At 37.5% G+C, this 26,422-nt stretch overlaps 1 protein-coding gene across 8 annotated transcripts in view; it reads right to left on the bottom strand.

Annotated features, from left to right (window-relative positions):
* The window catches only part of RNF180 (ring finger protein 180), a 337,143-nt gene that overhangs the window by 300,228 nt on the left and 10,493 nt on the right, over positions 1-26,422 (bottom strand). Inside the window, exons 1-2 of one of the 8 annotated variants that reach the window (XM_077117283.1) lie at positions 23,630-24,978; positions 22,765-22,945 (exon numbers count right to left, since the gene is read on the bottom strand). The exons of 4 other annotated variants lie outside the window; for them this stretch is intronic. The gene's annotated coding sequence lies outside the window, so the exon portion shown is untranslated. Of the gene's footprint in view, positions 1-1,775; positions 2,205-22,764; positions 23,559-23,629; positions 24,979-26,422 lie in introns of those variants that run through there. 3 more of the 8 variants (XM_077117285.1, XM_077117284.1, XM_077117287.1) reach the window with 3 other exon arrangements.

Raw genomic sequence — 26,422 nt, 5'->3', positions numbered from 1 at the left:
AGATGTTTTGAAAGCCACAGCATTAAATTTTAAATATAATAGGATTTACTGAGTCTTAGTTAATTCTGTGAAAATTGGAAGTGCTTAAATTGATAGCAGAAATCCTTTATCCAGAATGCAATAATTTTTCCTTTACCCAGAGGAATAATTATAACATATCTTGCGGTATATATAGTCAAACAAGACTCAGAGAATAGACCCACCAATTTTTAGTCTGTTTTTATACTTGAGATTTTATGTTAATACTTTTTAAACCAACTTGGGATAAATGTTTCACATGAATATACATTTAATAAGTTCCCTTGTAACTGTGAAAAAGAAAAGCTATTTTAACTTCTTGGGCTACTCATCAGTGCCAGCCTAATTCCCTGGACACATTTTCTCATTTGTTCACTCTTTCTTTCATTTTTTATTCATTCATCAAATATTTACCAAGAGTTCCAGACACTGAGTCAAACCCAGGGTTCCCAAAGATGAGTAAAAACTATTTTCTGTCTTAGAGGTGTTCATGATGTTGCAGATCAATAGCTTTCTATCCTAGCATGTTAGAATCACATGAGAAGCTTTTCAAAAAGAGTGATGCCTAGGTACCCCCTTAGAAATTGCAACTTACATGGTCTGAGATGAGCAGGGGGTCAGGAATGCGCACTTTTTAAAAAAATTCCCTAGGTGATTCTATAGTGTAGTCTGGGCGAGGAGGGAGATGTAGGTACAGAATTTACTAAAATGCAATTGCTGTTAAGTACTGTAAGAGAGTGACACAGATGGTTCCTAAGCAAGTTTAAAAGAAGGGCCTAAGGAACTCTGGCGAGGAGGGAGCAGTAAGGACTTGCAGCCAGCCTAACTCTGATATTTGGGTACTTAGGCAGCTGTTCTCTGCACTGACTCACCTCCAGAACTCATCTTACCAAGGTGACAACTCTACGAAAACCATGTTCTCAATGATGATCAAGAATCTCTTAATTTGTAAATGCCCTACCCTCCTCATTTGACATATTTTTCTTCATTACTGAAACCTTCCCTTTATTTAACTTCCTTAGCACTCCTCTTAACCTCTCTCTTAAATTTTTTTATCCTCATTTTTCTTTTAACCAGTTATTCTCAGGCAGGAAAAAGGACAAGAGGGAGGGGACATATCTGAATCACCTTCGAGGAAATTCCATACCTACCCAGGCCATCCTAGAGATTTGTCCACGCCTTCTGGGGGATGCCAGTGTGCAATTAGAAAAAGCCCTGCAGGTGATTCTATTAAGTTTTGGTTGAGAACCACTAAAAATTATACTATTTCTGTATGATAGCTATTCTATATCAAAGATTATTAAGTCTATACATCTAGCCCCGACCTTGTTCCAAGCTCTAGACCAATATTTACAACTGTCAAATATCAAATACAATTCTTATATATCTACATGCATCTCTTCAGGAAACCAGGGCCTTTGTTGGCATTTGCTTTGTCTGGATCTCTGCTACCTATACAGTAGCCACTAGACAGATATGGTTATTGAGCATTTGCAATATCGCCAATCTAAACTGTGCAGTAAGTGTAAAATATACACCAGATTTTGAAAGCTTAATACAAAAAACGTGTGAAACATCTCAGTAATATTTATATTACATGTTGAAATAACATCATTATACTGACTTAACTATATATATTATAAAAAGTATTTTCATCTTTCTTTTTACTTTTCTAAGGCAGCTACTAGAATTTTTTAAGTTACCCATACGGCTTGCATTACACATCTACTGGACAGTGCCTTTCTAAACCTCCTCACCTCAGGACTTTAAATGAATGTCTTCCTTTTGATCCTCACAGATATGAAATATGGAGCACCTGGGGAGATTATACAAATGCAGGTCACTGGGCCACAACTCCAAAGATTTTAATTCAGTGTGTCTAGGATAAGACCCAAGAATCTGCATCTTTAACAAGCACATTAGGTGATTCTGATACAGGTAGTCTGAAGACTACACTTTGAGAGACACCCACCTACAGGAATACAATCTAAGCTCCATAATATGTTCAAAGACAAAAACAAAAAAGCCCTTTAGGCAACCAAGGAATTTTTGTACTGGAATTATTCTATATCTTGATTGTGGTGGTGACCACACATATCTACATGTATAATAAAATTGCACAGAATTAAGTACACACATGGATACAAATGAGTACATATAACTAGTAAAACCTGAATAAAGTAGGTGAATTGTATCAAGATCAATTTCCTGGTTGTGATGTTATACTATAGTTATGCAAGATGTTAACACTGGGGAAAAAGGAAAGGTATACAGGATCTCTTTGATTTCTTCCTTGAATGTGAATCTACAATTATCTCAAAATCAAAAGTTAAAAAAAACTTTTACAGCATACATTACATACTCAAAACTTCAAAAAGTCATATGCTCTGACAAAACTCTATACTTTTTCCCTACACTTATGTATACTTTTTGACTGCCTCTTAATAAGAGAAGGATTTTATAATTTCATTTTCTGTAAAGAGAATAAATAGATAACTCAATCTTTTCTCTTAAAAAGAAAAGGCTCTTTACAAGCTGACTCCAAACTGGTTCTCAGCGCCCCTCCATGAACACTCCACAACAACATTTTATAGACCTTTGACAGTTCTCTAGACAGAAGGTTTTATGCTTCCACACATTTAAATATACTGCTTTTCTTTCTGTAATATCAGACCTTCTCTTTTCCCCTGACTACATTAAGAAATGTTACTTATCCTTTAACAGTCAAATCAAATTCTCCTTTGGCATATGACCCCCAAGAAAATACAATTACTCTCTCCTCTTGTTCTCATAGCACACTGCATACAGAACACTAGCCATGCAATACAATATTCATCTGTGTGGATATATCTTATCCACTAAACTGTGATTGTCATACTTTATTCAATTCTGTATTATCACAATAAAACATGGTACCTGGCACCAAACAAATACTCAACAAATGTTTGCTGAAATCAAATGAACAAGATACGGCAGAGAATTCAGCTTACAACGTCTTTTTCCAATGTTAAGTCTTAAGTATATCTGGCCAACTACTGGGACAAACCAAAAAAAAAAAATTCATATTCATGTGGTATTTCTTTGCCCTCTCAGCACACAGGAGGGGATTAAAAACTATTTGCTCACTATTATAATTTTCATATAAATTGTGCTGCTCAAAGAAATTTGCTGAGACAAACTGACAAATTAAATAACAGACTCATGTAGCACTTGGTAAGATTCTGTGGTGTTGGTGCTGTACTAACATCTAACATACTAGTAGTTCCTTGGTCTTGGTGTGTTCACTTTGTGAAAATTCATCAAGCTGTACATACGTGATTCATTCACTTTTCTGTATTTATCTTATATTTCAATATAAAAATGTCTTCAGTTTCCCGGAGGCTGCCTATCCCCTCCCCCCAAAAAAGTCGTTAAAAACGTAACAATTTCAGAGACATGTTCTTCCCCCTTTCTTTTTCTTACTCCCTCACTCTCTTTGTCTATCAATACAACCTCTTGCTGCCATTGAAAGAAGTGGATAAAGAATACCCAACAGAGAGCAGAGTCTGCAGTACGGATGACAACTCATTGGCTGGCCCTGGTTAAAAGGTTGATGTTGCATGATAGGTAGAAGTCTATAACTTTCAAAGATACAAGGAATTAAAGATGTGCTGTCCTACCCTGACCATACAGGCATAACTTCTCCATCACAAAGGAAGAGCTGAAGAATGGGGAAGATGCACCAATGTGTTTCTGCTGTTCTCTCATTATAAGTGATGTATGACAAAAAAAGAGATTAAATATGTCCCTGTCACCAAAATACTGGTTAAATGCTGAAGACTTTCAGAATCCAAATCCTGAACAACTAGGAATGAGCTAAGACAGAAAAGTCTAACGTAAAGTTACAAACTTCTCACATAAAGACAACAGTTTTGTGATTTGCCATTCTTTACACTGACTGATACATTAATCTTTTATTAAAGTGAGTCAACAGAAAACATTTTTGTAATTAATGTATAGAGCTTTGAATGTGAATATCCTAAATTTTCTATCAGAACAGTAAAGGTATATAATTTCAAACTTATGCTCTCCAGCAGTGCATCATTTTTATATATTAAAATTAATTTTATATATAATAAAATTATAATTAATTATATAATTAATTTATGTATAATAATGGCATCATCTGCTCAAAGCTATCAGTATTCATTTAAAAAGAAAGTTACTTCTGTCTTGGTTATTGAACATAATTCATAATTTAATTCTCTTGAAATATGACATCACCATTGGTGTTCTAAATTTAAGAAAATCTGTCATATTGTTAGTATGGTACCTACAGAACTCAAGCCAGTCTTCTCAATCTTGACATTATTAGAATATTCATGATTTATTAAGTTTATCATTTCTGTTATACTTCATGCATAGAATAAAAGTCACGGCATAAGAGAAAATATATTGAGTTCACAATTTCTCAAGAGCTAAAGTTCGTCTGTTAGTGGATAAGAAAAAAAATCAAAAGTGAAATGGCCAAAGAATTCAGAAATCCTTTATCAATGTTCTATATATTTCTTAAAATTTCAAACCAAAAAAAGCCAAGATAAAAAGACAAGTAGCCAAGGGAGGTAAAGTTACTTAAAGTTTGAGATATATAATACATATCAACTTAGGAAATAAAATGCCTGAATAGTTTAGCCAGTTCAGACTATATAGAGAAAATAATATTTCTAAATTTTGATCTTTATTGTTTAGCAAAATTATACTACTTCCAGGAAGATGGCAGAATAGGACAGGCTGAGTTCATCCCTACATACTGGAACAACTAGAGAAAGAACAGAAAAATGACTGGGGCAGTAGTTCCAGGGTACAAGTGACCAGACAGGGACTTCTACATTAAATAGGGAGGATCTGGATGAAAAAGCAGAGAAACTACAATTGAGAGGATGGGGTGAATAGGCCATACCATGAGAGAACCTGGGAAACAAGAGACCCACCAGGACCAAAGCGATTCTCCACCAAGGTACACACTGTCCACTCCCCATACCCAGCCCCAGGGTTGGCCACTTTCAGTTTTCATGGAGACCTACAGCCTTGATTGAATTTATACCTGGTTTCCATCCTGCCCTGCAGCTGCTGTAGTCAGGGAGAGATGGGCCTGAGGGAAGAGGAGTCTCAAGAGCATCATCTACTGGGAAGGCAGGGAAAGTACAGTTTTGCAAACTGCCTTTTTCCCTAGCTATTAAGAGATCTTCAATTAGAGTTGTACCTCCTGCATGAGGTCCCAGTTTTGGTTTGGCAGAGAATTACTGACAAACCAAGTGCAGAGACTTTCAAGGCAAACCCAAGGAACTACAAACTCTTAGACAAGCAAGGGAAATAAGCTTTCAAAACAAACTTATCAAGACAATCAAATGACAGAAAAGCAACGAAAAAATAACTAAGCATATGAAGATCAATAAGATATGACTCAGCCAAATGATCAAATTAAAACACTGGAGGAGCCACAGAATTAGGAACTAAACAAAAATGTTCACACAAATATCCTAAATAAATCCAATGGGTTGGCTGCAGACATAAAGGATATCAAAGACACTAGAGCATAAAAAATAATTTGAAAGAATAAATAGAAAAACAGCAGGTTTTATGGAAATAAAACATGCTGTAGATCAAATAAAAAATATACTAGAGACACTACAACAGCAGATTTGAAGAGGAAGAATAAGTGAGCTAGAATAGGGCAACTGAATTCAAACATACAAAAGAACAAATGGCAAAAAAGATGGAAAAAATTTAATTGAATTTAAGAGAAATGATGAACAACATGAAGTACACAAATATAAGAATCAATAGTGTTGCAGAAGACAAGAAAAGTAAAGGGCTAGGAAGATTATTTGAGGAGATAACTGAAGATTATTCCCAACCCTTAAAAAAGACATAAATATGCAAGTCAAAGAAGTCCAGTGAATTCCAAATAGAATAAATCCAAATAGATCCCCTCCAAGACACATACCAATCAGACTATCAAATGCAGAAGAAGCAGAAAGTCATGAAAGCAGAAAGAGAAAACCAAATCACCACATATAACGGAAGCCACATAAGACTAAGTTTGACTACTCTACTGGCACCATGAAGGCAATGGTGTTATATATTCAAGATTCTGAAAGAGAAAAACTGCCAGCCAAGAACTCTTTACCCAGCAAAGCTGTCCTTCAAAACTGAAGGAGATATTAAAACTTTCACAGACAAACAAATGCTGAGAGAATTTGTTAACAAGAGACCTGCTCTGCAAGAAATACAAAAGGGAGTTCTGTTGGCTGGAAAAAAACAAACAAACGGGAGAGATCTGGGAGAGAACACAGAATTAAAGATGATTAGTAAGGGTAACTTAAAGAACAAAAAGAGAGAGGGAAAAGTATATACAGATCTGAAATATGACTGACTGTTGGGCATGAGGAAAGATTGTAACTGTGACTATTGGGCATAAGGATCTTCCAGTCTTGCCCAGGAACATACTGACTGTTCTGTGACCATTTATACTAACCACAAATTTGTGCAATACAACTTGAGGGACTGGCTACCCTCCCAGAAGGAAATGTACTTTCATAACGTTGTTCACACTCAAAGAAAGTTCTTCCTGGGACCTAGCCAGTCTCATGAAAACACCTGAGCCAGGTCACGTAAGCTAATTGGAATTTAGCCACTATTTTATGAAAAAGCATTACATAAACTGCCCACAAACAGCTAGACTTTGGAATCTCATCCAAGAGGAGGACGCTCCACTTTGGACTTTCCCAATGGGATCCTAAAAATGCTGCTTCTGGGATTCCCCAGTGTTCTTTTTCAGGTGTTGGTGAATTCCCACCTGGTGATATAACTTACTTTTATTCTTCTGTCTTTCTTATATTAATCAATAAATAACTAATGAATTCAAGAGAGGTGTGTTGCACACAAATCCAATCCATTTCAAACTGAGGCCTCACCCACATTTCTTAACAAAATGAGATCTGATAAATAAAAACCAAAGGATAACCAAAAGATAGTAGATTCAAGAACTACCTTTACAAGAGTTCCAGGAAGATGGCTGAATACAGCAGATCAAGTTCAGCCTGCTGCAATGAAAAGTTAGAGAAGGGACTAGAGGGCAACTGAGATGGCAATTTAGGAGTGCAGCTTCTGCACCACACAGGGCAGCCCTGGTTGCAGAGGCTGAGCAACTGAGAGGCAGAGGACTAGAGCTAACACAGAGCATGGAGCCCACAGGAGTGCACAGATGGGAGAGATGGGGACCAGGAAGTAAGCCAAGATGTGTTCCTTGAATGTGGTACCCTCACCAGCACAGCCCCGTGACCCCACAACTCACCCCACAACCCACGCACCTGAATCCTGTCACCTGCCCCCACTCCACATGCACCAAGAGCCCCTGCACAACCAACTCTCAAATGCATTCCCGCTCCAAACCCCCACACCAAACGCAGCCCAAACCACCTTTCCTACATGTCTCTCAAGCACTGCCTCTCCCTCCCTGCTCCCTGCAGGCTGTCACCAGAGCATAAAGGCTGTGGGCACCTAACTCAATAGCCAGGCTACAGCTGCCCCCACCCATAGTGTCGTATAGCCTCACCCTGTCCCCCATAAGCTCTGAGCATCAATTTACAGCACTCCTAGACTCGCACATGTGCTTGGCTGCCAGTTATGATCCTCAGCTCTAGGAATATCAGTTTACAGCACTACTAGACCAGTGCATGTGCATGGACCCCAACCACATCCTCCAGCTCTGGGAACATCAGTTTACGGCACTCCTAGACCCACGCATGCGCATGGCCATCAGTTACACTTCCCAGCTCTGAGAAAGTGCTGACCTGCGCTTTCCACATCTGCCCCCAGCCCATGAAAGCATAATGGCAACTCAAGGCCATAGCTCTGGACATGGGCACAAAGGGCCCCATGCCCTAGACTAGGCACATCAGGGTTATACTCCCCAGACTGGTGTACCTGCACAGCTATATCCTCTCTGGCCTCTGGGTGCCGACATTTCCAATCACCAGCACAATATCCCCAACCTGTGCTTATACCTGCACTGCAAGGCATCACCACATTGCTGTGTCTTGCCCCGTACCCTGCATCCTGCTACATATCCACCCGCAAATACAAGGCTTTAGATTATTAAGGAAATCAACTCTCAAAGTAAATCAATCAAAATATTTACATGCGACGAAAACAACAGAAGATCATTAATCATATCACAATGAAGACAGATATAGCCCAGCCTAACGACCAAATTAAAACACGAGAGGATACACAGACGTTGCAACCATCAATCAAAGATGTTCATACAACTCTACCTTATAAAACAATTGGGATGGCTAACGACATAAAGGAAATGAAGAAGATAGTAGAAGAGCATAAAGAGGAATTCTAAAAAATAAATAGAAAAATAGCAGATACAACAGAGATTAAAGACTCTGGAGACCAAATAAAAAACATACTAGAGACACACAACAACAGATTTGAAGAGTCAGAGGAAAGAATAAGCTATACAGAGGACAGGATAACTGATTTCAAACACTCAAAACAGCTAGTGGCAAAAAGATGGAAAAATGTGAATTGGATCTCAATGAAACAATAGACAAAAAGAAGCACATAAATATAAGAATCATTGGTGTCCCAGAAGGAGAAGAGAGGAGTAAAGGGCTAGGAAGAGCAGTTGAGGATATAATGGGGGAAAACTTCCCAACCCTTATGAAGGTCATAAATATACAAGTCAAAGAAGCCCAACTAATTCCAAAGAGAATAAATCCAAATACGCCTTCCCCAAGATGCATACTAATCAGACTGTCAAATGTTGAAGAGAGGCAGAAAAGTCTGAAAGTGGCAAGAGAAATACAATCTACTACATACAAGGGAAACCACATAAGACTAAGGTCAGACTACTCAATTGGCACCATGGAGGTGAGAAAACAGTGGAATGATATATTTAAGATCATGAAAGAGAAAGGCTTCCAGCCAAGATTTCTGTACTCAGCCAAACTGTCCTTCAAAACTGAGGGAGAGATTAAAATTTTCAGACAAACAAATCGTGAAAGAATCTGTCAACAAGAGATCAGACCTACAACAAATACTAAAGGGAATTCTACCAGTTATAAAAAAAAAGACAGGAGAGGTAGGTCTGCAGGAGGGCAGAGAATTGAAGAGTGCCAGTATGGGTAACTTAAAGGATAAAAAGAGAAAGAGGGAAAAGAACACATATTTCATACAAGATAGAAAAAATAAGATGGTGGATTTAAGAAATATCTTTGCAGTAATAACTTTGAATGTTAACAGACTGAACTTACCAATTAAAAGATACGATTGGTAGAATGATTTAAGAAATATAATCCAGCTATATGCTGCTTACAAAAAAACTCCTCTTAGACACAAGGATACAAATAGGTTGAAAGTGAAAGGATGGAAAAATATTTTCCATGCAAGTTGTAAGCAAAAGAAAACAGGAGTAGCTATACTGATATTGGGCAAAACAGACTTTAAATGTAAAGGCATCATAAGAGACGAAGAAAGCTATATATTAATTAAAGAGACAATTCACTAAGAAGATATAACAATTATAAATGTATATGCTCCCAATGAAGGTGCTCCAAAGTACATGAAACAGACACTGGCAGAACAGAAGGGAGCAACAGATGTTTCAACAATAACAGAAGGAGACTTCAATACACTACTCTCCTCTATAGACAGAACAAACAGACAGAAGATCAACAAGGAAACAAAGAAATTAAAAAACTTGATTAATGAATTAGACCTAGCAGAGATATATAGGTCAATGCACCCAAACACACAAGGATATACATTCTTCTCTAGTGCTCACAGAACATTCCTCAGGATAGATAATATGCTGAGGCCCAAAAAAGGTCTTAATAAATTTAAAAACATTAAAATTATTCAAAGCACTTTCTCTGATCACAATGGAATGAAGCTGGATCTCAATAACCACTAAAGAATGAGAACATTCACAAATACATGGAAATTAAATAACATAATCTTAAACAACCAGTGGGTCAAAGAAGAAATTGCTAGAGAAATCAACAGCTATCTGAAGATGAATGAAAATGAGAATACAACTTATCAGAACTTATGGGATGCAGCAAAGGCTGTGCTGAGAGGAAAATTCATTGCCCTAAATGCTTTATATTAAAAAACAAAAGTAATAATCGAGGACATAACTGCTCACCTGGAGGAACTTGAGAAAGAACAGCTAACTAACCTCAAAACAAATAGAAGAAGAGAAACAACAAAGATTAAAGCAGAGATGAATGAGAGAACAAAAGAACAATAGAAAGAATCACTAAAACCAAAAGTTGCTTCTTTGAGAAAATTAATAACATTGATGGGCCACCAGCAAGACTGACAAGAAAAAAAAGAGAGTGCATGCAAATAAACAAAATCATAGATGAGAAGTGTGTAACCACAGACCAAGAAGAAATACAAGAAATCATAAGAGAAATAAAAGAAATCATACTATGAACAAATATGCACCAACAAACTAGACAACTTAGACAAAATGGACAAATTCCCGGAAACACACAAACAAGCTACACTGACTCAGGAAGAAATAGAAGATCTCAACAAACCAATCACACGTAAAGAGATTCAATTAATCATCAAAAATCTTCCTACAAAGAAAAACCCAGGGCCAGATGGCCTCACAGGGGAATTTTATCAAACAGTCCAAAGAGAACTAACACCAATCCTCCGCAAACTTTTCGAAAAAACTGAGGAAAAGGGAACTAAACCTAGCTCATTTTATAAAGCTAATATCAATTTAATCTAGAACCGGGTAAAGATCTATGAGAAGGAAAACTACAGGCCAATCTCCCTAATGAACACAGAAGCAAAATTCTCAATGAAATATTAGGAAATCAAATCTAACAACACATTAAAAGAATTACACGCCATGACCTAGCAGAGTTTATACCAGGAATGAAAGGATGACTCAATAAGAAAATCAATTAATGTAATACAGCACATTAACAAGTTGAAAGAGAAAAATCAGACGATCATCTCAATTAATGCTGAAAAAGCATCTGACAAAATTCAACATTCTTTCTGATAAAAACACTCCAAAAGATAGGAATCAAAGATAGCTACTCAACACAATAAAGGGAATACATGAAAAAATGATAGCCAGCATCACACTCAATGGAGAGAGACGGAAAGCTTTCCACATAAGATCAGGAATGAAACAGGATGCCCACTGTCACCACCATTATACAACTAGCTAGAGCAATCAGGCAGGACAAAGAAATAAAAGGCATTCAAATTGAAAAGGAAGAAGTAAAACTATCATTATTTGCAGATGACATAATAGTATACTTGGAAGATTTTGAGAAATCCACAACATAATTACTTGCCTTAATAAATTCAGCAAGGTGGCAGGATTCAAAATTAATGTGCAAAAATTAGTTAACATTTCTATACACAAACAATGACCTGAGTTGTCAGTTAAGGAAAAAAACTGCATTCAAAATAGCAACTAGAAGAATCAAAAACTTAACTAGGAATGCATTCTACTTCATCCAGAACGCAACACACCAGAAACGGAATGGGTTTTTAAAATGGGAATTTAATAAATGGCTAGTTTACAGTTCTAAGGCCAAGAAAATGTCCCAAATAAAACAGTCTATACAAATGTCCAATCTAAGGCATCCTGGGAAAGATACCTAGGTTCAAGAAGGCCAATGAAGTTCAGGGTTTCTCTCTCGGCTGAAAGGACACAGGGCAAAATCTGCTAGCTTTTTCTTCCAGCTTCTTGTTTAACAAAGCTCCCCAAGAGGTGTTTTTCTTCTCCATTTCCAAAAGTCGCGGGCTGGTGGACTCTCTGCTTTGTGGTTCTGCAGCATTCTCTGCTTTCTCTCTTGTTGTTCTCTAGCTTTTTCCAAAGTGCTTCTTCTATTAAAGGATTCCAATAAAACCAGTCAAGACCCATCTGGAATGGGTGGAGACATGTCTCCACACAATCAAGTTTAAAACTCATACTTGATTGAGTCACATCTCCATGAAGATAAGCTAATTAAAGTTTCCAACATACTGTGCTGAATAGGGATTAGAAGAAAACATTGCTGTCACAAGGTTGATTAGGATTAAACCATGGCTTTTCTAAGGTACATAAACCTTTTCAAACCAGCACAGGACATAAACGACTTTTACACAGAAAACTACATAACTTTGTTAAAAGAAATCAAAGAAGATCTAATAGGTGGAAAGTAAGGTAAGATAAGGAGGCTACATTTAGTTAAGATATCAATTCTACCCAATTTGATCTACAGATTCAACACAGTACTAATCAAAAAGCCAACAATCTACACTGAAAATTAGGAAAAGCTAGTTACCAAATTCATCTGGAAGGGAAAGAGACTGTAAATAGCTAAAAGCATCCTAAAAAAAAAGAAGAACAAAGTGGAAGGATTAACACTCCCTGACTTTAAAACCTATTACAAAGCGACAGTGGTTAAAACAGCATGGTACTGGCACAAAGACAGATGCATTGACCAATGGAATCAAACCAAGAGTACAGAAACAGACCACCAAATCTATGGTCAGGTGATTTTTGACAAGGCCCCAAAATCCCCTGACCAGGGAAAAATAGTCTTTTCAATAAATGGGCATGGGAGAATTGGATACCAATAGTCAAAAGAATGAAAGAGGACTCCTATCTTACACCTTATACAAAAATTACTCAAGTGGATCAAACATCTGAATATAAGAACTAGCACCATTAAGCTTCTAGAAGAAACTGAAAGGAAACATATCCAACACCTAGTAATAGGAGGTAGCTTCCTAAACCTTACACCCAAAGCACAAGCAACAATAAAAAAAAAAAACAGAAAATCAAATGCTTCTGGATTTTTTCAAAAGACTTTGTCAAAAAGGTGAAGAGGCAGCCAACACAATGGGAAAAAGTATTTGGAAATCACACACTGGACAAAGGTTTGATATCCTGTACATGCAAAGAAATCATACAACTCAACAATGGAAGAACAAACAACCCAATTATAAAATGGGCTAGAGACATTAACGGGCATTTTTCTGCAAAGCAAATACAGATGGCTCAAAAGCATGTGAAGAGATGCTCATTTCCACTGGCTATAAGGTAAATGCAGATCAAGACTACAATGAGATACCACCTCACACCTATAAGAATGGCTGCTATAAAACAGGAACCCATAAATGTTGGAGAGGATGTGGAGAAATTGGGACACTTACACACTGCTGCTGGGAATGTATAATAGTGCAGCTACTATGTGGTTCCTTAGGAAACTAAATATCAAGTGCCCTATGACCCAGCAATAGCACTACTTGGTATATACCCAGAAGAGCTGTAAACAATAACATAAGCAGACATTTGCACGCTGATGTTCATGGGAGAATTATTCACAATTGTCAAAAGATGGAAACAATCCAAATGCCCATAAACAGATGAGGGACTCTAACAAAATGTGGTATATATGTACGATGGAATAGTATGCAGAGTAAGACAAAATGACGTCCTGAAGCACATAAGATGGATGAGCTTTGAAGACATAATGCTGAGTGAAATAAGCCAGACATAAAAGGATAGACACTGTATGGTTCCACTTTTAGGACCAATGTAAAGGTAAAATCAGAGGCTTATAATACAGAATATAGGGGACTTAGAGATACATAGATGCTAGAGATGGGAGAACGGTTAACTAATGAGGTTGAACTCCAAAGCAAGTGAATAGATAGAAGTGAAAGCAGTTCCCTAGTGGATCTATATGTAATATTACCATATTGAAGGTGAATAAGATTCACCAATGTACAGACCATGTGTTCCACTGATTAACACTAGAAATATAAATTAGTCTTGCAAGAACGACTTCAAAGGTATTATTCATGTACAAAGAGTGTTTAAGTCCAGGGTACGGGGGGGAAACTCCTATTGCATGATATGCGCTATGTTTAAAAGGAAAACATCAACACTACCACAGCAACAGCAGAGGTAAATAATGGGGGGAGGGACAAGAGTAAAGAAAAGGTTTAGATTTCCTATTTGGCAAGGGTATGTTTATTGGTTTTCTTTTTCTTGGGAACAATGAAATTATCTAAAATTGAGAATGTTGATGGACTGCGAACTTTGGGCACTATACATGACCCCTGATGAATGCAGGTGGCTGAAGGATGCACTGACTGAGAAACAGATTGGCAAATGATGGTGCATATTTATGAACAAATGTGCTGCTATAAAAAAGGAACGAAATCGTGGGACACTTCGCAAGGCAAAATAAGCCAGAAACAAAATGGTATGGTCTCCTTTAGAAAATGTTGATAAGAAAAAGCTTTTATAAGCTTTTGTAACAGACACTTTTAGTCCAAAGTGGTAATTATTATTACTGGATTTCATGGGGCTGTTTTATATATATATATATATCCTGATATTTAGAGATAAAAACAAGGCAGACCAGGTTGGAGTTAAAGTAATTTAGAATGCAGGGGTAAGGAAGACAATGTCTATATTTTAGAACCACACATACACTCTGAGACCAAAAGAAGAAAGGTTTATTTGGTCTGGAACCAAAATTTTCTGTAGCAAATCAACTAACTCAACCTATCTGTATAGCTCATTTGAACAACTGAATGACAGGGAGCCCAGAATAAGAAAGAGGTCCTTTCCTCTTGTATAGCCTAATGTAATGTCTAACACATCCTATTCTAAAATAAGGAGTTAACCAAAAAGTACTGGCAAAGTCCCTTGAGGGATGGAGAAAAAATATGGAACTATTAAATTTTACCATTGGGAAATCCCCTAGTATTGTGTCACACTTTATGGACACCCAAATCAATAGGTAAGCCATACCCTTGATCTTGAGGCTTACTCCTGTGAAGCTTATGTAGGTAGCGGAGAAGCTTAGCCTACCTATAAAGCATGCCTAAGAGTTACTTCTGGAGGACCTCTTTTGTTACTCAGATATGGCCTCACTCTCTCTAAGTACAACTCTGCAAGTGAAATCACTGCCCTCCCCCCTACGTGGGACATGATATCCACAAGTGAAAGTCTCCCTGGTGACATGAGAGATGACTCCCAGGGATAAATCTGGCCCTGGCACTGTGGGATCAACAATTCCATTCTGACTAAATTGGGAAAAAGAAGTGTAACTAATAAAGTATCAATGGCAGAGAGCATTCAAATAAAATCAAGAGGCTGTTCTGGAGGTTGCTCTTAAAGCTTCAGTTAGACATTGCTATTTATCATAACGTGCCAACCCCCAACTGGGACCATTCCAGCCAATCGTAAAGAACACCTATGGGTCCAGATGTGTCCCTGGGCCAGATAAGTTCTGAAACTTAGAGGGCCAAGACTCTCCAGAACATCGGGTAGTTCCATCTCCCTATCCCATATTAGTGACATACCCTTACAACATAAAAAAGTTATAATGGCCATAGCCCAACCACCCCTTATGAGAGGGATGGAAAGATCAAAGTTGATGTTGAAGTTATACAGAGCAGATAGGATTTAACAAGTGAATATGAATGCTGAATCATTAAGTTGATATCTCTTTTAGTCTCCAGTATCTTAGAGCAGTTAGAAGTAAAAACTTAAAATTGTGGAATTATAACCATGTCAAACTCTCAAATATGTTGTACAACTGATTGTGGTACTGTGCTTTGAAATTTATTGCTTTTTTGTAGACATGTTATTTTTCACAAAAAAAAAAAAAGAAAGTCGACTATGGTGATAAAAAAAAAAAATTCAAGCCTTCTAGCCTCCTTTATTCTGGAGTAGCAAGAAGGAAAAATCCGAGAGGATCATATCATTGCCCATGACAAACTCTGGGATCTGTCCTGTAACAATTTGTTAAAGAGTACTTTGAAAACTATTGCTTTTTTATTTCTTTGCTTAGTATATATGTTATACTATACAATAAAAAAGTTAAAAAAAAACTTTTTATTTACTTATTAAAAACTTTATTAAAAACAGAGAAGTTTTATTATTAAAACAAGTGCTAGAGAAAATTCAGAGAAAGAGATGTATCTATTCACCACCAACAGGGAAGCTGAGAGGTGCAGCCCCTTAGAGGGCAGGGTAGTGTTTCCACAGGAGGCTAGGGGTGGGTTTACCATATGATCCTGAAACCCCCTTGCTCAGTATATACCTGGAGGAACTGGGTGTGGGGACATGAATGGACACTGACACACTGGTGTTTATGTAGGCAGTGTTCCCAATCCACAATGAATGGAGGTAGCCTAAGGGTACAAAGACTGAGGAATGGAACTGGGAACTATGGCATATACATACAATGGACTACTGAGTGGCCACAAGAAGGAATGAAGTTGTGAGGCATGCAACCAGGTGAATGAGCCTTAAGGACTGTACGTTGAATGAAATGTCAGAAACCAAAAGACAAATATTATCATGATTTACTATATTATGCAAACTCGGTGAACTAAAGTAGAGAGCATGGGTTACCAAGTTGGGACCTATTGTAAAGGGTCCTAGATTACAAACTCTTATAGCAGTCACATGTATTCAAGAAGCACAACTGTTAATTCTAAATTCTGAGATACTGAGCTGTTTATATATAACATGTTCGTTCCTAGAAACTTTGGGTATTGATGTGACACCAGACTCCGTAGCCAGGTAAAATCTCCCAGACTCAAGAGTTAAAGCTCTGAAGCTATCAAAGTCAGCACTACCCCATACAGGAACAGTTTAAATAGTTGAAAAATGATGAGACTTCAAGTGGAGATATGAATGAAGTTCATCTAGAGAGCATTAAGGTATATCAAAATATAGAGTAAAAGATGATAGCATCCATATTTTAAAACCTTAACTTCCTTGTAAAACTAAAGGGAGAGATGTTTACTGGGTGCAAAATTTGTATTTTGGGTAATGCATTTCCTAATTTAACTTGAATGGTCAGTTTAGTTGAACACCGTAAGTACTTGGAGCTTTGAATAGAGCATGAGATTTTGCTAGTTTGTCCAGGTTAGTGTGAGGCCCTGATAAATTTCAGAGTAATTTGGGCAGTGAATAAAGAAGTATTTGCAAAGTCCCCTTGAGGGAATGGGAAGAAAGGGGGAAATATTCAACTTCCCCATTGGAGAATTTCTGATATTCTCACAAGCAATGGGGCCAACTAAATCAACAGGCTGAGTCCTCGATCTTGGGGTTCACCCCAATGAAACTTATCCCTGCAAAAGATAGACTGAGCCTACTTAAAATTAGGCCTCAGAGTCATCCCTAGAGAATCTCTTTTGCAGCTCAGAAGTGTTCTCTCTCTCTCTCTCTAAGCCAACTCTGCAGGTGTACTCACTGCCCTCCCTCCTACATGGGACATGACTCCCAGGGGAAATCTCCCTGGCAATGTGGGACAGAAATCCTGGGACGAGCTGAGGCCCAGCATAAAGGGACTGAGAAAGCCTTCTTGACCAAAAGGGGGAAGAGAAAAATGGTGTATTGAAGTGGGGGAGGGAAATACCTGAAACATTTGAGCTGTGTTCCTGTAGCCTTGATTCTTGAAGACGAGTGCATAAAGATAAAAAAATCTCCAATGTAACTGTGTGATTGTGAAAACCTTGAGTCTGATGCTCCTTTTATCTAGGGTATAGACAGATGAGTAAAAAAACATGGATAAATAAATAAATAAATACAAGGGACAAAGGGTAAAATAAATTAGGTAGATGGAAATGCTAGTGGTCAATGAGAGGGAGGAGTAAGATGTATGGTATATATGAGCTTTTTATTTCTTTTTCTGGAGGGATGCAAATGTTCTAAAAAATGATCATGGTGATGAATATACAACTATGTAATGATATTGTGAGCCTTGATTGTATAGCATGTATGGAATGTATGTGTGTGATGATTTCTCAATAAAAACAAATTTTAAAAAAAGAACTGCCTTTACAGTAATACCTTTGAATGTTAATGCACTAAACTCCCTAACTGAAAGATACAGATTGTTACAATGGATTTTTAAACATGATCCATCTATATGCTGTTTATGAGAGACTCAAAAGCTACAAGGCCCAAAGATACAAATAGATTTAAAGCAAAGGATGGAAAAGATATTTTATGATGTAGCAGTAAAAAGAAATGAGGTCCTGCTCCACATGACAACATGGATGAATTTTGAGGACATAGTGCTGAGTAAAATAAGCCAGAAGTAAAAGGACAGCTATGGAATGATTTCACTAATATGAGTCCCTTAGAAAATGCAAATTCAGAGTCTTAAAATGTAGAATATATGGGGATCCTAGAGACAGACAGAAGAAGCTAGAGAAGAGGGAGTAGCTACCTAATATGTACAGATTTATTAATGAGGTTGAACTTAAATGTATAGGAATGGGTACAGGTCATGGTAATTCATTAGTGGGATTATAAGTAATAGTGCCATATTGAAGGTAAATATGATTGAAAAGCATTGTATCCTATTTGCTCCCTCTCCACTTACCACAATCCTGTTCCTAGCCATAGAATAGAAATGTATTGTCCTGACACTCCAACAGTGTGCTGGTTTGCAACTGTTATGTACCCCCAGAAAAGCCATGTTCTTTTAATCCTGATCCAATATTGTAGCATGGAACCTCTTGATAGGTTGTTTCCATAGAGATGTGACACACCTAATTGTGGGCTGACCTTTTGATTAGATGGAGATGTGACTCTGCCCATTCAAGATGGGTCTTAACTAGTTTACTGGAGTCCTTTAAAAGAGAAACATTTTGGAGAACGCTCAGACACAGACACTTGGAGATGCAGAGTATTTACAGAGATATTTGGAGTGCCAATATAGATATGTGGAGAGATGTGAGAAACCAGAGTCCAGCACATATCCTTGTGCCTTCCCATGAGATGTTAAACAAGACAGAACCTGGAAAGCCAACATAGAGAAGCTAAGTGAGGGTCCACCGATGTTGAAGAGGAAACCAGTGGAACCAGAAGCATAAGTAACGGACTGGGAGCAAGAACCCCAGACACCAGCCATGTGCCTTCCCTGCTGACAGAGAAATCCTGGATGCCATCCAACCCTTTCTTCAGAGGCAAGGTTTTTTTCTCTGGATGCTTTTTTTTGGACATTTTTATAGCCTTAAAACTGTAAACTTGTAACTTTATAAATCCCCTTTATAAAAAGCCAGTCCATTTCTGGTATACTGCATTCCAGCAGCTTTAGCAAACTAAAACAAACAGCTTCCTAACTGAACTCCTTTACTTCAATACATCTTTAAATCCTTTATATTAGAGCTATTTTTGATAAGCCAAATGATTTAGTTTCATCTTCAACAACCTATTATTGCTCCCTATGGCCTAAATTTAAAAATCCAACTACTTAGCATGCCAAGTAGTATACTATGTAGTAAGACATGAGCTTACTTACCGCATCTACAATTAATCTTTCAAGGATCTTATGTTGAAGTTCCAGTGTACCAACTATTTACAGTTCTTTGGCAGTGCTTTATATAAAACCCCATATCTTTGCATATACTGTCCCCCCACCATTTTAGAATATTCATCCTGTCCCACTCATCTCTTCTTCTCCCCAAATCTCTTGGGTTTCTCAGCCTATCTTTTCCCATATCCATATGATACCTCCCCTGAACTCTCCAGTTTCTACTTTCTTTTTTTAATCCAAGCCAGTGATTCTCAAATTCTTTTGCTATGGCTCAATTAGATATGACAAAATTTGGCCTATCTACCTCATTAGCTCCCATTTTCCCATAGAAAATAAATTTGGTGAAACTAAGGAAACGTCACCATACGAATTTCAATATATTCTGCAGACATTTGCTTTAAAGATGTTTTTCTAGTTTGCTAGCTGCAGGAATGCAATATACCAGAAAGAGAATGGCTTTTAAAAGGGGGAATTTATTAAGTTGCAACTTTACAGTTCTAAGGCCCAGTTAAAGCAAGTCTATAAAAATGTCCAAATTAAGGTACCAATAAGAGGTCATCTTCACTCAAGAAAGGCCAATGAAGTTCAGGCTTTCTCTCTCACTTGGAAAGGCACATAGCAAACATGGCAACATCTGCTAGCTTTCTCTTCACTCTTCTTGTTTCATGAAGCTCCCCCAGGGGCGTTTTCCTTCTTCATCTCCAAAGGTATCTAACTGCATGGGCTCTTGTGGGTCTCGTGGGTCTCACGGCTCTCAAGCTCTCTCTCTAAAATGTTTCCTTGATTAGTAAACTAATTAAGACCCACCTGGAATGGATAAAGTCACATCTCCCTCTAATCAAGGGGGGTGAGTCACAGCTCTGTGGAGATAATCTAATCAAGTTTCCAACCTTCAGTGCTGAATAGGGATTAAAAGAAACCGCTACCTTCAAGAGATGGATCAGGATTAAAACACAGTTTTTCTAGGGTACATAATCCTTCCAAACCAGCACAGAGGTCTAAAAGTTTCCTTTCAGAATATTAATGTATACATATCATAAAATCTAATTCTTCAAAAATAGGCCAAAAATATTACCAATGCACATAAATATCATTAAATACCATAGGTTTTACCACATGGTGTAACATAAGCAACACACAATCTAAATCAATAATTTAATAATTTACAACCATGAATAGCAATTGAAAAATCAAGACAATATTTGTAATCTCCTGATAAAACATTCTTCTGAAATTATGCACCAGAACAGTTAAAGAGTTTTGTTATATTGCTAGGTATCCTTAGAATATTAAATTGCAGTCCTCAGCAAACTCTAGTTTCCAAAGTTTTGGTTAATGAATTCTAAAACTTAATAAGCCTTAATTCATTTAACTCTAAGTCCTATGTAAAACCAAGGTCAGGTCCTTGAAATGTACAAATCAACAAAAGATTTGCTTTTTTTTTTCCAGTCAGTTTGGGATCTGTCTGTAGAGAATAAGCTTGGAGCCACTTTAGGAATCACTTTTTAAGCTCCCACACATGTTACCTAGGCCTCTGTTTAGTACTCATCTCATGCCATTTTGCACTAGCGATTATGTGTACTAATGAGTACATTCATTTCTTCTAAACTGTAAGGGTCTAGAGAGGGCATAATCAGTGTCTTAAGCCTTTGTAGTGCTTCACAATATCACATAATGTCTCAGGGATAACTAAATATGTTGTTGAATTGAATAATTCAATATATTAAAAAATAACAGGCAACTAGAGCTACTGCTTACTCATCTTAGGCATTGAAAAGAAATTCTAACACACCATGTATAAACCACATTCTTTGAAATTAACCCTTTGGATTATCTGCTTCTCTTCATTTCAATTCACCTATGAGTCAAACCTAAGCCTAAGTGACAAATAAATATGACTAACAGAATCACCACTTTTCAACTACTAAGGAAATGACAGATCTAGACTAAAATCATTAGATAAAAGGATGAAGGGGTACTTTATGATAGATAGGTAAAACTCAAAGATCAATTTAAACGTCACTAAATTTAGGGACTACTGAACATCATATCCCTCTTGATGTAGCCACATCAAGAATCAATAAGGGTTCAAAAGGTAAAATGGGGCAGAATCTCTTTTGTTTTCCAGATTGAGGAAAGAATATGTGGAGAGGAAGAGATTACACCTCACATACTCTATAATCAGTAAGTAAATGTGTGGCCTCAAAAACTCTAGGCCAGAAATTATGGTTCCAGTTACCAAGGTGTTTTTTATTTCCCACTTCAGAAGTTAGAGACTTTTTTAAAAAGGCAAATCAGATCATATTTTTCTTCCACTCTTTTCAGGGGCTTTCCAGGTTTCTGTTGAGCAGCCTGCAGCCCAGGCTCTGCCCCTGGCTCTCACAGTTGAGCAATTCAGTCTTTCTTTCATTTACTCCACTCAATTAGCTCTCTCTTGCTGTTATCCCTGGATATTTGGAAAGATTGCCTCTGACATCTAGAACTACCACCACATCCTTCAGGTCTGAGCTTAAATGTCACTTCCTAAGGGAGGTCTTCTTTAATTTAACCTCTTAGACTAAGAGTGATTTCTGGTTATTTTATATTCTTCCAAAGGTCTTTTTAGCTCTTCTTCAGAATACTCATTATAATGTTAAATTATTTGTTCCATATCTATATTCCATGATGAGATGCAATGTCCTTGATGGTACGATTTAGCACAGTACCTAACACAGTGCTGGGCACTTATCAGTGGAGAGCAAGCAAGCAGAGGCAAAACACAACTTAAGAACATAATTTATTGGCATTATCAGGATAATATAACAATGTCACCAAAGGAAGCTGGTCTCAATAGCCCTCCTAAAGCTATTATAGAGATTGGCATTTATAGAGACTCCATTACAGAACACAGCTTGAGTGTTATTGCATCAGATGTGGTTTGCTGACTATATGTTACTGGATATATTCAAATTATTTATAATACTTTCTGATGCTATATATCAGAAAGTATAAAAATACCTGTTTTCCTTTTTTAATTATCAGTGGGCCAGGAAATAGTACACCCTCCAAATTTTTAAAATAAAAATCTCCACTTAAAAAAACATAAAGTCAAGGGGTTGATATTATCATTTTAAATACCAGTTACTGTATTTGAGTACAACACTTATTAAGTGGCATTAGTTCCTTTAATCATTGGGACATTCCTATGAAGTAGAGACCATTAACTCCATTTTATAGACGAAGGAAACTTACAGATGAGAAACACAGAGTAGTTAAATAACTTCTCGAATTATTCCCACACTTCTGAGGAGGATGTTTTAGTTTCCTAGGCTGCCTGAAAGCAAGTACCATGAAGTGGGTGAGGTTAAGGAATGGGAATCTGTTTGCTCACAGTATCATCAAGGGATGCATTCTCCAAATGACCAGCTGCCGGAGATCCTTCGCTTCTCCGTCACATGGTAAGGCATGATGGCGGCACCTGCTGATCTCTCCCTTCTCTACCAGTTTCACAGGTTTTGCTGATTTCAGCTTCTTGCTTCCATAGCTTTCTCTCTGGGTCTGAATGTCATTTCCTTATAAAGAAATCCAGTAATACAATAAAGCCCAATTCTAATTGAGGTGGGACACATCTTAACTGAAGTAATCTCCTCAAAAGGTCCTACTTATAATGTGTTTACACACCAGGAATGGATAAATTTAATATACTTTTCTGGGCTACATACAGCTTCAAGCCACCACAGAGGATGTACTTATTTTTCTAGTCTTCAGAAGACAAAGGATGAGAGGCGTGGCTGGGATGAAGTACTGATGGAGTTCTAAGTTGGGATGGAGGAAAACTGTTTTCAGTTAAGTCAATTACTGGAAGAGAAGAAGCTACAAAGATACTGGCTATCGTCCACTGTCTGCTGGTTCTTAGTAGGCTACTGTAAGAGAAGCAGAAAGTAAGCCAACAAAGCAGCAACTAGCTTCCAGGAAAAACTTCAAAACCTACATTCAATCTTTTTTTCCTTTTCTTTTCTTTTCTTTTGCATGGGTAGGCACCAGGAATCAAACCTGAGTCTCCAGCATGGCAAGCAAGAACTCTGCCTGCTGAGCCACTGTGACCTGCCCTCTACTTTCAATCTTAATCAGCTCTCAGGTAACATCAGGGGTACTGGTACCGTCCTTTAGTCATTCTAAAACTAAGTTAACAAAGCCCACAAAACCTTGCATAGTAATATTTTATAATATAGATACTGGTGGCCTTTTTGACTTACATTTGCCTTGCCTTTGTGTGCTTTTTCCCTTTTACTTAGAAAGATGGATTCCACATCACAGCACAACTAATTTGCTATAATTTATTCTTCTGCTCTCCTAAGTTTACCACCATCTAATAGTAAATCCCTCTGCAAACAGCCATTCTGTACAGTCCTTCAGGATGGAACTCCCTGAAATACAGTTAACAGTCTTAGAAAGCATACCAAAATGAGGAAGATTGGCTTAAAATCCCTACAGAGCCAAGATGTACTCACTGTTTCTTCTGTCTTCCCATCAGTAAGGCTCTTAGAAGTTAATGAAATGTGTAAGTTTCAGCATGCCTTTTTTATTTGTTTCCAGACATCTGATCCACTAAAAACCTTTTACTTTCTGAACAGTAAACCCAACATTCATAGCTTCACAACAAAACTTTTTTTTTCTTTTTCATAGACAGGCACCAGGAAGCAAAACCAGGTCTCCAGCATGGCAGGCAAGAACTGCCTGCTGAGCCACTGCGGTCCACCCTCACAACAAAACTTCTGATGGTGATTAGTGAAGATGTCACAGTGAAAGTAAGTTGATTCCTGTGCTGGTTTGAAAGGATACATGTACCCTAGAAAAACCATGTTTTAATCCTAATTCCATTTCATAAAGGCAACTGTTTCTTCTAATCCCTATTTTCAGCACTGTATGTTGTAAACTTTAATTAGATCATCTCCCTGGAGATGTGACTCAATCAAGAGTGGTTGTTAAATTGGATTAGATGGAAACGTGTCTCCACCCACTCTAGGTGGGTCTTGATTACTTTACTGGAATCCTATAAAAGACAGATTCAGAGAGAGCAGAGAAGGACAACAGAACGTCACAGAATCACAAAGCAGAGAGACCACCTGCCACCAAATTTTGAAGATAGAGTTAAAACACCTCCCAAGGAGCTAGAGAGGAAGCTAACAGATGATGCCATGTTCACCATGTGCCCTTCCAGCTGAGAGAGAAACCCTGACCATGTTCATCATGTGCCTTTCCACTTGAGAGAGAAACCCTGAACTTCATCAGCCTTCTTTAATCAAAGTATCTTTCCTTGGATGCCTTAGATTGGACATTTCTACAGACTTGCTTTAATTGGGATATTTCTGCTGCCCAAAAACTGTTTACTTGCAACTTATTAAATTCCCCTTTTTAAATGTCATTGTTTCTGGTGTATTGTATTCCAGAAGCTAGCAAACTAGAACAATTCCCTTTGTGAAATTCCATTTAAAGACAAATTTCTGAGAATTACATATTTAATAAAACAGAAGCTACACTGTCCAAAATCAAGGTGTCAGCAGGACCATGCTTTCAAGTCTGTAGTGTTCTGTGCGTGGCCTTCCAGCAGTTCATAATTCACTCTCCACCTTCATCCCATGACCACCACTCTTCCTGTCTGTCTCCTGTCTCCTACTCCTTATGTCCAAATTCCTTCTGCTGTGAGGGCTCCAGTCACAGTGGATTAAGGCCCATTCTGGTCTCATCCTAATTAACCAGACCTTCAAAGATCCTGTTTTCAAGTAAGTTCATACCTACAGATTTAACAGGGGTTTAACAGGGGTTAAGATCTGAATATGTCTTTGTAGGGGATATGGTTCAATCCGTAACAAATGCCAAAATATCAACCTGACAAAAGAGATGACAACTTTTAAATATTTTACTGCTTGCAGAACCCTGGAAGTACAGATTGAGAACTACTGACATAAAGCACAGCATTCACAAAACTACTACACATTAAGTCATTTAAATTAATGTTATGGTTCCTTTCAATAATAAACCTTTGCTTGTTTCACTGTACTTCAGGTTTTATGTTAGGTTTCTGTATTTTTTTTCTTCTTACACATGTTCAATCTAGCAGATATGTGTCAAAACTTGGTGTTAAACAGACAAAGTGAGGAAATTACCCATGATCACTTATGTGCCCACCTGCTCAGATCAACAGTGGGAGAACTTGCTGATGTACAAAGTGTCCAGACTAGTTCCTCTAGCTCTTAATAGGTCTTCACTTTCTGGTTCCCTACTTTTCATTTCATTTTTTCCACTACCTTTTAATGCCCACCTGTTTCCCTGGGAGTAGAAGTGATATAACCCATAACAGTAATTGCATTTACTGGTATGGGGTATCACCACAGTTCTTTGTGTCTCAAATCTCCAAATGCATGGTAGCATGTATCCCAAAACCCTACTTCCTACCTATTATTTTTCTGGAATTTTCTCAGAACTTAGGAAGGAAAAGGAAATCCAACTGTTTCTGCTTCACAGAGCAGTACCTGAGAGGTAGAGACATTTATCTTTCCCAAGTGTCTTAGGGAACCAACTAAAGTAGAAGAATAAAGTCCCATAACCTGTTTTTATCAGAAAGTCTGTATTAAGAGGCAAAGGTGGGATGCACAGGTGTATAGAAATTCCTCTCAACCTAGAACTATCTGGGTTAAGATCACTGGAGGATGCCATTTTGTGTTTTTGGAGTTTGGGGGCTTTTGGTTTTGCGGTGAGTTTCATTTTATTCTACATCTTCATAAGAGCATAAGAAAAAATGATAAAAGCTTACACTGGAGAAGCTACTGGTTAGATACCATTTTTTACCTACATGACACTTTCACATAAATTTTCAAAACTTTAATAATTTTATGAGCATTCAAATGAGTAACTATGATTTGTTTATTCCTTCATACCCTACCATATTCAGAGAGAATTAATTAAAGACAGGTAGAAAACTGCAAACTTAGAAAGAATGCAGTTGTGACTACCTACTGGATAGTATAATTTGTACAAAACAAAGTAGA

The sequence above is a fragment of the Tamandua tetradactyla genome, chromosome 9, assembly GCF_023851605.1.
Source record: "Tamandua tetradactyla isolate mTamTet1 chromosome 9, mTamTet1.pri, whole genome shotgun sequence".
Lineage (NCBI taxonomy): Eukaryota > Metazoa > Chordata > Mammalia > Pilosa > Myrmecophagidae > Tamandua > Tamandua tetradactyla.
The sequence above is the reverse complement of the archived record's forward strand: the minus strand, read 5'-3'. Positions and strand labels throughout refer to the sequence as shown.